Source organism: Emydura macquarii, unplaced genomic scaffold (assembly GCF_026122565.2).
Source record: "Emydura macquarii macquarii isolate MOO-44397 ecotype Brisbane River unplaced genomic scaffold, CSIRO-AGI_Emac_v2 contig_2875, whole genome shotgun sequence".
Taxonomy (NCBI): domain Eukaryota; kingdom Metazoa; phylum Chordata; order Testudines; family Chelidae; genus Emydura; species Emydura macquarii.
Window position 1 is genome coordinate 31,356 of NW_027133012.1, and position 8,014 is coordinate 39,369.

The 8,014-nt window shown below is 45.1% G+C and overlaps 1 long non-coding RNA gene across 1 annotated transcript; it reads left to right on the plus strand.

Moving 5' to 3' along the window:
• Positions 1 to 4,526: 4,526 nt before the first annotated feature.
• On the plus strand, positions 4,527 to 7,482 carry LOC137166550 (uncharacterized). The gene is made up of 3 exons (XR_010923727.1): positions 4,527 to 4,773; positions 5,692 to 5,929; positions 7,257 to 7,482. It is a non-coding gene; the product is annotated as an uncharacterized lncRNA (long non-coding RNA).
• Positions 7,483 to 8,014: the final 532 nt, after the last annotated feature.

An 8,014-nucleotide genomic window follows, 5' to 3' on the forward strand; every position in this document is an offset into this window, starting at 1 on the left:
TGAACAAGTCACCCTTGCCACAATATAAAGATCCTAATGGACAACATAGTCTGCATCTTTTTTGTCAACGGCTGAGGGGGAGGGGAAGGAGTGGGCAGATCACCCTCTCTTTGCACAGAGACAATTAAACTATGGAACTAGTGCATCTCTCACAATGTCACCTTGTCCACAGCTGACTTCTCGGATACACAAAATACGACAGAGGACAAGCTCAGTCGCACATTCCTGCATGACCACAAATAGGAGATGCACCTGTCAGTACTTCACCACTTATTCACACAGTGGGGAACATCATCCACAGATCTGTTCGCCACTTACCAGAAGAAGAAGTGTCTGTGATTCTGTTCCAGGGCAGGGATAGGACAGCACTCTCTGGGCGATGCCCTCCTCCTCCCGTGGGACCAGGACCTTCTTTATGCCTTCCCCCTCTGTGTCCTCTCCTGCTGAAGGTCCTGCTGAAGTTCAAGAGGGACGGAGCTCATGTAGTTCTGATTGCTCCCTCCTGTTTGTTGCAATGTTGTGTATGGTTATGAGGCTTCGCTATGTAAAATTCCCAAATATGTGTCTAACGGTTTGAGACAAATCTAGGCAAAATTCTGCAGAGCTAAAGAGTGTGCTCTGCCGAGATGGAGGGTTCGTTATTTGAGATCTTGGTGTTGAGAAAGGAGCAGCCGGAGAACAAGTGCCCACACAATCGTTTATTCAAACAGCGCTTAAGCTATGAGAGTTACAAATCTTAAGCTATTAGCAAGCTGCTAGCAGTGCGACCTAGGCACTTACCACAATGAGGATGGGGAAGCCCGTTACCATCCTGTAAGCGAGCTGCAAGCAAGGAGCCGACCTGCCATTTAGCATCAGCTCGTACCCCGACGGATCTACAGAGAGCCTTGGGCAGGGTGGCACCCGGGGGTCTCTAATATACCCCTCTCCCTGATTCTAGAAATAAGCTCATTGGTTATATTTCAATCCGCTTAGGGATTGGGCCTTAACACTTGTTGTTCTTTCTATTGGCAGGTAGCTAGGGACCAATCTACAATGAGCTGTGGTTAGTTGTTTACTGCTAAAGCTGGCCCTTAGCTGGTTTAAACTGGTTCTGCAGTCAGCCTACTTCTGTTTTCATCCCAAGGGTATTTCCAGGCCTCAATGGTATTTCCAGCTCCCGAGGCCTGGCCTCTAGGCCTACTTTTGCTCATAAAGCCTGCTCTTGCTCCAGGGCCTGCTCTTGCTCCAGGGCCTACTCTTGCCATGCTAAGTTGGCCTCACGTTACAATGATCTTGCGCGCCCTACAAAGAGCCATTGCAACCTCATTAGGACTTGTATAGAGTACCCCAGCTCAGCATTCCAAGAACAAAGGACTGGCCTAGACGTCAACAAAAGACCACAGTGACTGAGGGCATGGAAGGAACCATGCACGGACACTGTCACCTGACCCTAAAAGGGGAGGCGAGGCCCCAGAGCGGGGAGAAGGAACATGTTAAAAAGGAGAGAGATTTTGCTGTTTGCGTTCTCTTCCACCTCTATCTACAAACACAACCAAGCAGCTGAAGTGCTGATCACAGGGGGAAGGCCTGGCTGGAGGCAGACCAGCCAGCCTGGAGTGAGAATCCTCTCAGATGGTAAGGTTGCTGAAAGTGTTCAGCTTAGTTTAGAATGCGTTTTGCGTCTTGTTTTATCTTGAGCAAATCTGACTTGTTTCTCTGACTTGTAATCACTTAAAATCTGTTTTATCTAAAGCAGTGCATTTGGTTTAAAGTGTGTTAGGGATTCCATTGGAAATAACAAGGCTGGTGTATATCAATTTCTTATCAATTTTTTTGTCCTCTTACTATTCTTTTTAATTTGGGATATATATTTAATTTGAGTCTCTATTATATTTTTTTAAAACTTTCTATGCAGCTTGCAGGCATTTCACTCCTGTGACTGTTTTGGGGGGACCTGGCTTATGAGTTTTGAATAGGCAGGTTGGCCATACTGTAGACTGATGCAGCTTGACTCACCCCTTTTCAGGGAAATGGGCCCAGCCTTACTTTTGCCATAATTAATTAGCTGCTTTCCAGCCTGAGGGGGTGGGACTAAGAGGTTATGGTGATAGCGTAATAGACACCTAGGCCTTATAAAAGGGCTGAGTGAGACAAACAGGCTTGGTCCTGTAGAAGGCTCTGAGTCAGAGTCTGCAGGAAGCTGGATACTCCAGGGGAACCAGCCTGGGTGCACTGCTCTGTATTGGAGCAGAGAAGGTGTAAGGTCCAGCGGGGGCTGAGAATGGTACTCCAGGGAAAGCAGGCTAGGAGCTCTATCCTGGACCCAGAAAGACTCTCATAATTAGTGAAAGGGACTGGGAACAGGGCCCAGATGGTGAGCTGAAGGGCAGAAGAACCCATTTGTTCATTTGGGATGCTTTTAGTAGGCTTGTGTTTCTCTCAAAGGGGTTATCTTTATTTGTGACTTGTGTAATGGACTAAGACACTTCTTTAGCATGGACCTGTGTGTGTGTGTGTGTGTGTGTGTGTAAAGTTAATGGGGACACTGAATGAAGGAAACTGAGGCAGGAAGTGCCTGTAGTGCCACACTTAACCAGCAGGAAGTGCTGCAGAACAGGTATACTCTATGAACAGATACAGAGTGCCTGATGGCAGCCAATTGGCCTTCAGAAGGGCAGCTGGTGCTGGTTGCACCTGGTCTACACCTAAGTCTTAAGAGAACCAGGTAACATTACTCAGGGCTGTGAAATATTTTGTGCCCTGATTGCCATAGTTATGTCAACCTACCCGCACCGTACACACAGGTACGTCAATGGAAGGAAGACCTAGCTACGGCCTCTCAGTGAGGCAGATAAACTACAGCAAGAAAAAAATCCCTTCAGTTGCTGTGGTATCTATGCTACAGTGTCATGGCTGCAGCACCATAACTCCTACTGTAGTGTAGACATATCTTAACATTGTGCATGTGTGTGTTAAAGGTAGAAAAACTAGCAGTTGTGGGGCCTGCCCATCTTTGCTGGGTTCCGTCTTCTTCCCCAACTTCCCTATCATCAGGGAATCAGCCACCCCAGCTGCAGTGCTTCCCCTCCAACTAGTGAAGCAATTCACTACAGCAAACACCATCCTCTCCCAACAAGGAAGCAGATAGCTGGGGATTTTTGGCCCTGTTCTGTATGTTTCTTTCTGACTGTTTATTTAAAAAAAACAACAACCCTGCAGCAACCTGGACTCAGATTAGGCCAGTACCCAACATAATGCCTCTTCTTAGATGTGTTCTTGTTCACTAGAGTCTCAGCTTTCATTTAAAAAAATAGTCTCTAGCTGTTTTGATTGTAAAGAAAACCTTTACAGCATAAACAAAGTAAATGGCACAGCGACATAGTGAGAGATGGTCCCTGCTGCAAAGATCCTACAATCAAAATACAGGCCAGATGAAGGATTATTATCCCCCTTTTTACAAAAAGGGAACGAACAAATGAAGGGTGAGATTTTTTTAAATGATTTTTGGCTTGCAGGGTTTAAAAGTCCCCAGTTCTCACTGCCACCTTCTTCCTAGGTACAGGGAAGGTGTGGGGGTGATGGAGACCTGGATGTGTCTACTTGGATCAGCTAGGGTGAGCCTGCTGCACCCAGTCCTCTGCTGGGTGGGGCTAGTGGCAGAGGCCCCAGGGTGCAGGTTTTGGCACTAACAGCCCACTGAAATGCATAGCTCAGTTCCTCATCTCATGGCTATTGTTGCAGGGTCTCTGTAAACTTGGGAAAGAAAAATTCCAGTCCTGTTGTATATGTATTAGTGTGGTAAATTGCATGTTCATATATTAAAAATGCTACCATCCCATACAGGTGTTTAGCCACAAGTATTTAAATCCAACCCAGCCCCTAAAAAAGGTGTCTTCTAACTTCACTAAAATTATAATAATTTTTAAAAAGTCTTTTTCTGAACTAAAATACTAACATTTAGGTCAGTCTGCTAATTTCATCTCATCTAAGCAAGCAAAGAGCAGCAACAAAATAGCACTTAAAATATCCAAATAGCAAAAGGAAGCAACCTTCTTGCAAAAGCAAGCTGCTTCTGTAACATGACATCAAAACTTTGACTTCATTTACTCAAAAACCCAATTTTTTTGTTGAAAATGCATTTTTACAGAAAATCTTTGACCTGGTCTTATGTGTTTTTGTTGAGGAATGTTAATTTCTGAAGTAACTATTGTTTGTTTGCTTGTGCACTCTTTGGATTTGATTCATAATCGTCTGTAATTGCGGAGGCTCCATTTTAAGATCCACATGACTAACATAATATGGGTGTCACTCCCCTGAATTAGCATTGATTAGAATAATTGTAAATTTCAGCCTACCAAACCTTGTTCTCCAAATTAAAAATGTAGTAATTTTGAGGGCTAAAATTACTTTGTGCTCACCACCTTAAAACAACCCTTTCGTTCCAAGGTGCATCCAAAAACATCAGACATCTCTTTCCAGTGGACTTCTTGAATTGATCTTCAGGAGCTTTGCTTAGTAACATTGTTCTTCCTTTGTAGGTACATCCCTGGGGCGTACAGACAGACTGAGCACTTACTGAGCAGATAAGTATTGTCCAATGACCCTCCTCTTGCTCAAACAGAAATTTTAATCCAAGTTTTGATTCTCTACAGTATATTAGTGATCCTCTAAAAGAATCATTCTGCTTTCTCTCCTCAGATTCATCTCAGACCAGCTCATTACTCATCTCAACACATGATTATCAACCGATCTGACAGCTAGGGAGGAATCACAGAAACAGAGAAGAATCAGGTGAGAGGCTTGGTCTAGATCAGCGGTTCTCAACCTTTTTTTCCCGAGTACCACTCGGGTCAGGGACAGTCAGGACAAGTACCGCTTCACCTGATTGTACCTGGCCCGAGTGGGACTCGGTAAATAGGTCTGGTTGCATGGACGGATCAATACCTTCCGCCGAAGCCCTGCTGCCGTTTGACCATTTTCGGCGGCAGTAATCTTTCTCGGCGGGGGAGGCGGGAGATTCGGTGGCGGCGAGCTTCGGCTGCAGAGGTGGGGGAGATTTGGCGGCGGAGAGCTTTTTTGGCGGCGGAATCGGCGGCGAGGTTTTGCCTCCCGTACCACCGAGCTCTCTTCCGCGTACCACCGGTTGAGAACCCCTGGTCTAGATTGTCCTGGAATCTATATCAGGGGCTTTCACCAAATAAAAAAAAAAAAAAATCTTCGATGGCCTCAGAGTGCGGCTGCCTACACTTGCTAGTGACTGTTCTGACAAACCTGTCTCTCTGTCCCTGCCTCCTGCGGCCGTTCAACAAGAGCCCACCTCAGGGAAGGCACCCCCCCGAATCTTCATCTGTGCTTTGGTTTGGCAGCTGTTCATGGAACAGCTGGTATGGAACAGGTTAAGGACCTGTTATATTTGGAACTGTGTGTGTCTGTCCAAGTAATGAGAGGAAGTCTGCTTCTGAGTGGGGTTCATCAAGACCCAATTAAGGCATTAACACTATGGACCCTGACTAGGGCCCTGGCTCCTGGAGTCCTTTGACTACCTCAGACTCAGTGTCCTTGTATTTATTAAAGTTTTGAGTCCTTGGGAAGAGATGATTATCACTTACACAGATGTTCCAGACATCTGCTTGAGTCTGCAGAGAGACTGGGACTATCACTCTGAGAATAGGGGAGCTGACCCCTGCATCTGTGTTTGTTCATTCCAAGACCTGCTATCAGAGAGGAGGCCCCCATCAAGACCACTCAGCCAGTGGCAGGAGGAGAAGAGTACAGGGAGCCCTGATCTCTCCCTCACCCAATTCCAAACAAAGACACAAACCCTGAACCACCCCTTTCCACTCCACCCATTCATTCCTCTGCATCTAGTGAAGCAGGAAGCAGAAACTCACCAAGAGGAGAAGCTGAAGGGGACTGTAACCCATTTGGATTCTCACTTTTCTAGAAGGTGGGTGGTGGAGGGGGAACATTTGTTGGCATAATGACTGTGGAAAGCTAAACTAAATTGATTGCCTAACTGCTGAAGGGAATTTGGTCAGAGGTAAACTGAGGCACAATCCCACCCAACATCAGACCAGGTAAGGAAGTGCTGCAGAAACTATTCTTTAGTAGCTAGTGGGTACTTAGATTTTATTTTATTTTATTTTTTAGAAGCACAATTTTATGCTCTTTGGAAGGTGGTGAGCATTTGGCTTTTTTCGGGGGAAGAGGGTTGCCTAAAGCTATTTGTAACATCAAGCTCTGATTTTAGACATGGCTATTCAGGTTATCATACTGTGCCCTCATTATGGTATGAGTGCCATTGTATAGTGCACTACGCGATGGAACTAGCATCTGTGATGGGTGGTTCTGTCATAGGATTTTGTATTGCTGCCCATCAGTGAGCACCTTCAATGTAAAAGCAATAGCCAAGTTACAATTGGTCTTCATGGAGTCTTTGGCAGATCTTCCTAGTCAGGGCAAAAACCCTGCTCTGGTGCCAGAAGGTGGTAATAATTGTGCTGGTTCTTAAATACTTTTCCACTGCCTTGATCTGAACCCCAAGAAGGGTCTGTCTCCTTTACAGACTAACTTAACCTTCAGGTAGAAAGTTCCCTTTTGCCTGGGGAGCAGGGTTGAGTGAGATCTTGGGTGTCCGGGGCCCTTTCTGTTAAGCACCTTGAAGAGAACTCAGATATTGACCTTGATGTGATGGACTCTGGGATGCCTATGTAGTGGGTAGAGGACAGGTGTGATGTACCCACAATTGCCTGTGTTGCTGAGGAGGCATGCTGCTGGATTTTGTACAAGTTGCAGTTTCTCAAGTCTGATAGCTTAATGCTCGTGGTTAGTAACACTCAGATCAGCTTACTTTTTTTAAATTTGAAAATCAAGGCCTCCAGATTCTGAAAACACTTGTACACATGCTTAACATGAATCATGTGAGTAAAATTAAGCATGTCTGCATGAGTAGGACCTAAATAAGAATGTGAAACTGATACTTGGCATCTCAGTGATAGAAGAGAAATCTGGGTGAATTTTGCATTCAATAATAAAGAATTACACATAATCCCACAGCATAACCTTATGACTTTATCTGCATTTCTGATATACACTGTCACACTCTTGGCCATATTATTTAAAAATGCTCAGGACTTAGAAACTCCCTCTGAATCAGACCGCTTGATTTTTAGGTGTAACCCCCTTGGGGTTTAGAGAGTGTGGCTCTTTAAAACTTGTCCTGAGCCAAGTGATGGAGAGACAGAGAGCAACAAGGTATATGTCTTTCTCTCCAGACAAAAGGACCAAAAGTGAGTAGGCTTTCCAATCGCAAAGCAGCCAAGAATCAGCCTGAAGTTTTGGGACAACCCAGGACAGAAGCTGGAAGGAACCACCTGAGAAGGACAAACTTCTGCAAAGCCTTTCACTAAAATGGAATTTGATTTGGGAAGGTAATCTTTAAAAGGACCCCCTTTGCCTGGTTCCACCCCTACTTTATCTGTCACTAGCAGTGATCCCTACCCTCCCACAAACGGGAGAAGACAATTGATCTGTAATGAATAAAGATGACAATTTATTAATGAAAAAGAAGCTTGCTAGATAATCTAATTCAAAGGACCCCAAATTGAAACCAAGATGGGTAATTAACAAGAAAACTTATCATTAAATCGGGTACATCAGCAGCCTCCACAAGGCAAGGGACAACTGACGAACACCATACTGAATCAAGGTTGGGATGACAGGACAGTGACACACGATAAACAGTGGGAGAGGAACAACAAGGACATAGGACACCAGGAACACAACAGGTAGGTTCTTCTCTTCTAGTAAGCAGGGTGAGATGACAAGAACAGCACGATTACCACTAGGGCAGGTAGCATGCGAGTGCTGCCAGCTCAGCCCTTAAATACCCCAGTTGTTGCTGGGCAGATCTATATCATGTGACCTTTTCCTGCTCCTAACTTCCCATCTCTGCTCAGAAAGGGTGCCAAATTATGGGGAAGAAGAGGACACAAAATGGAGGGCAAACAACAAGATGTATAAACAAAATGAC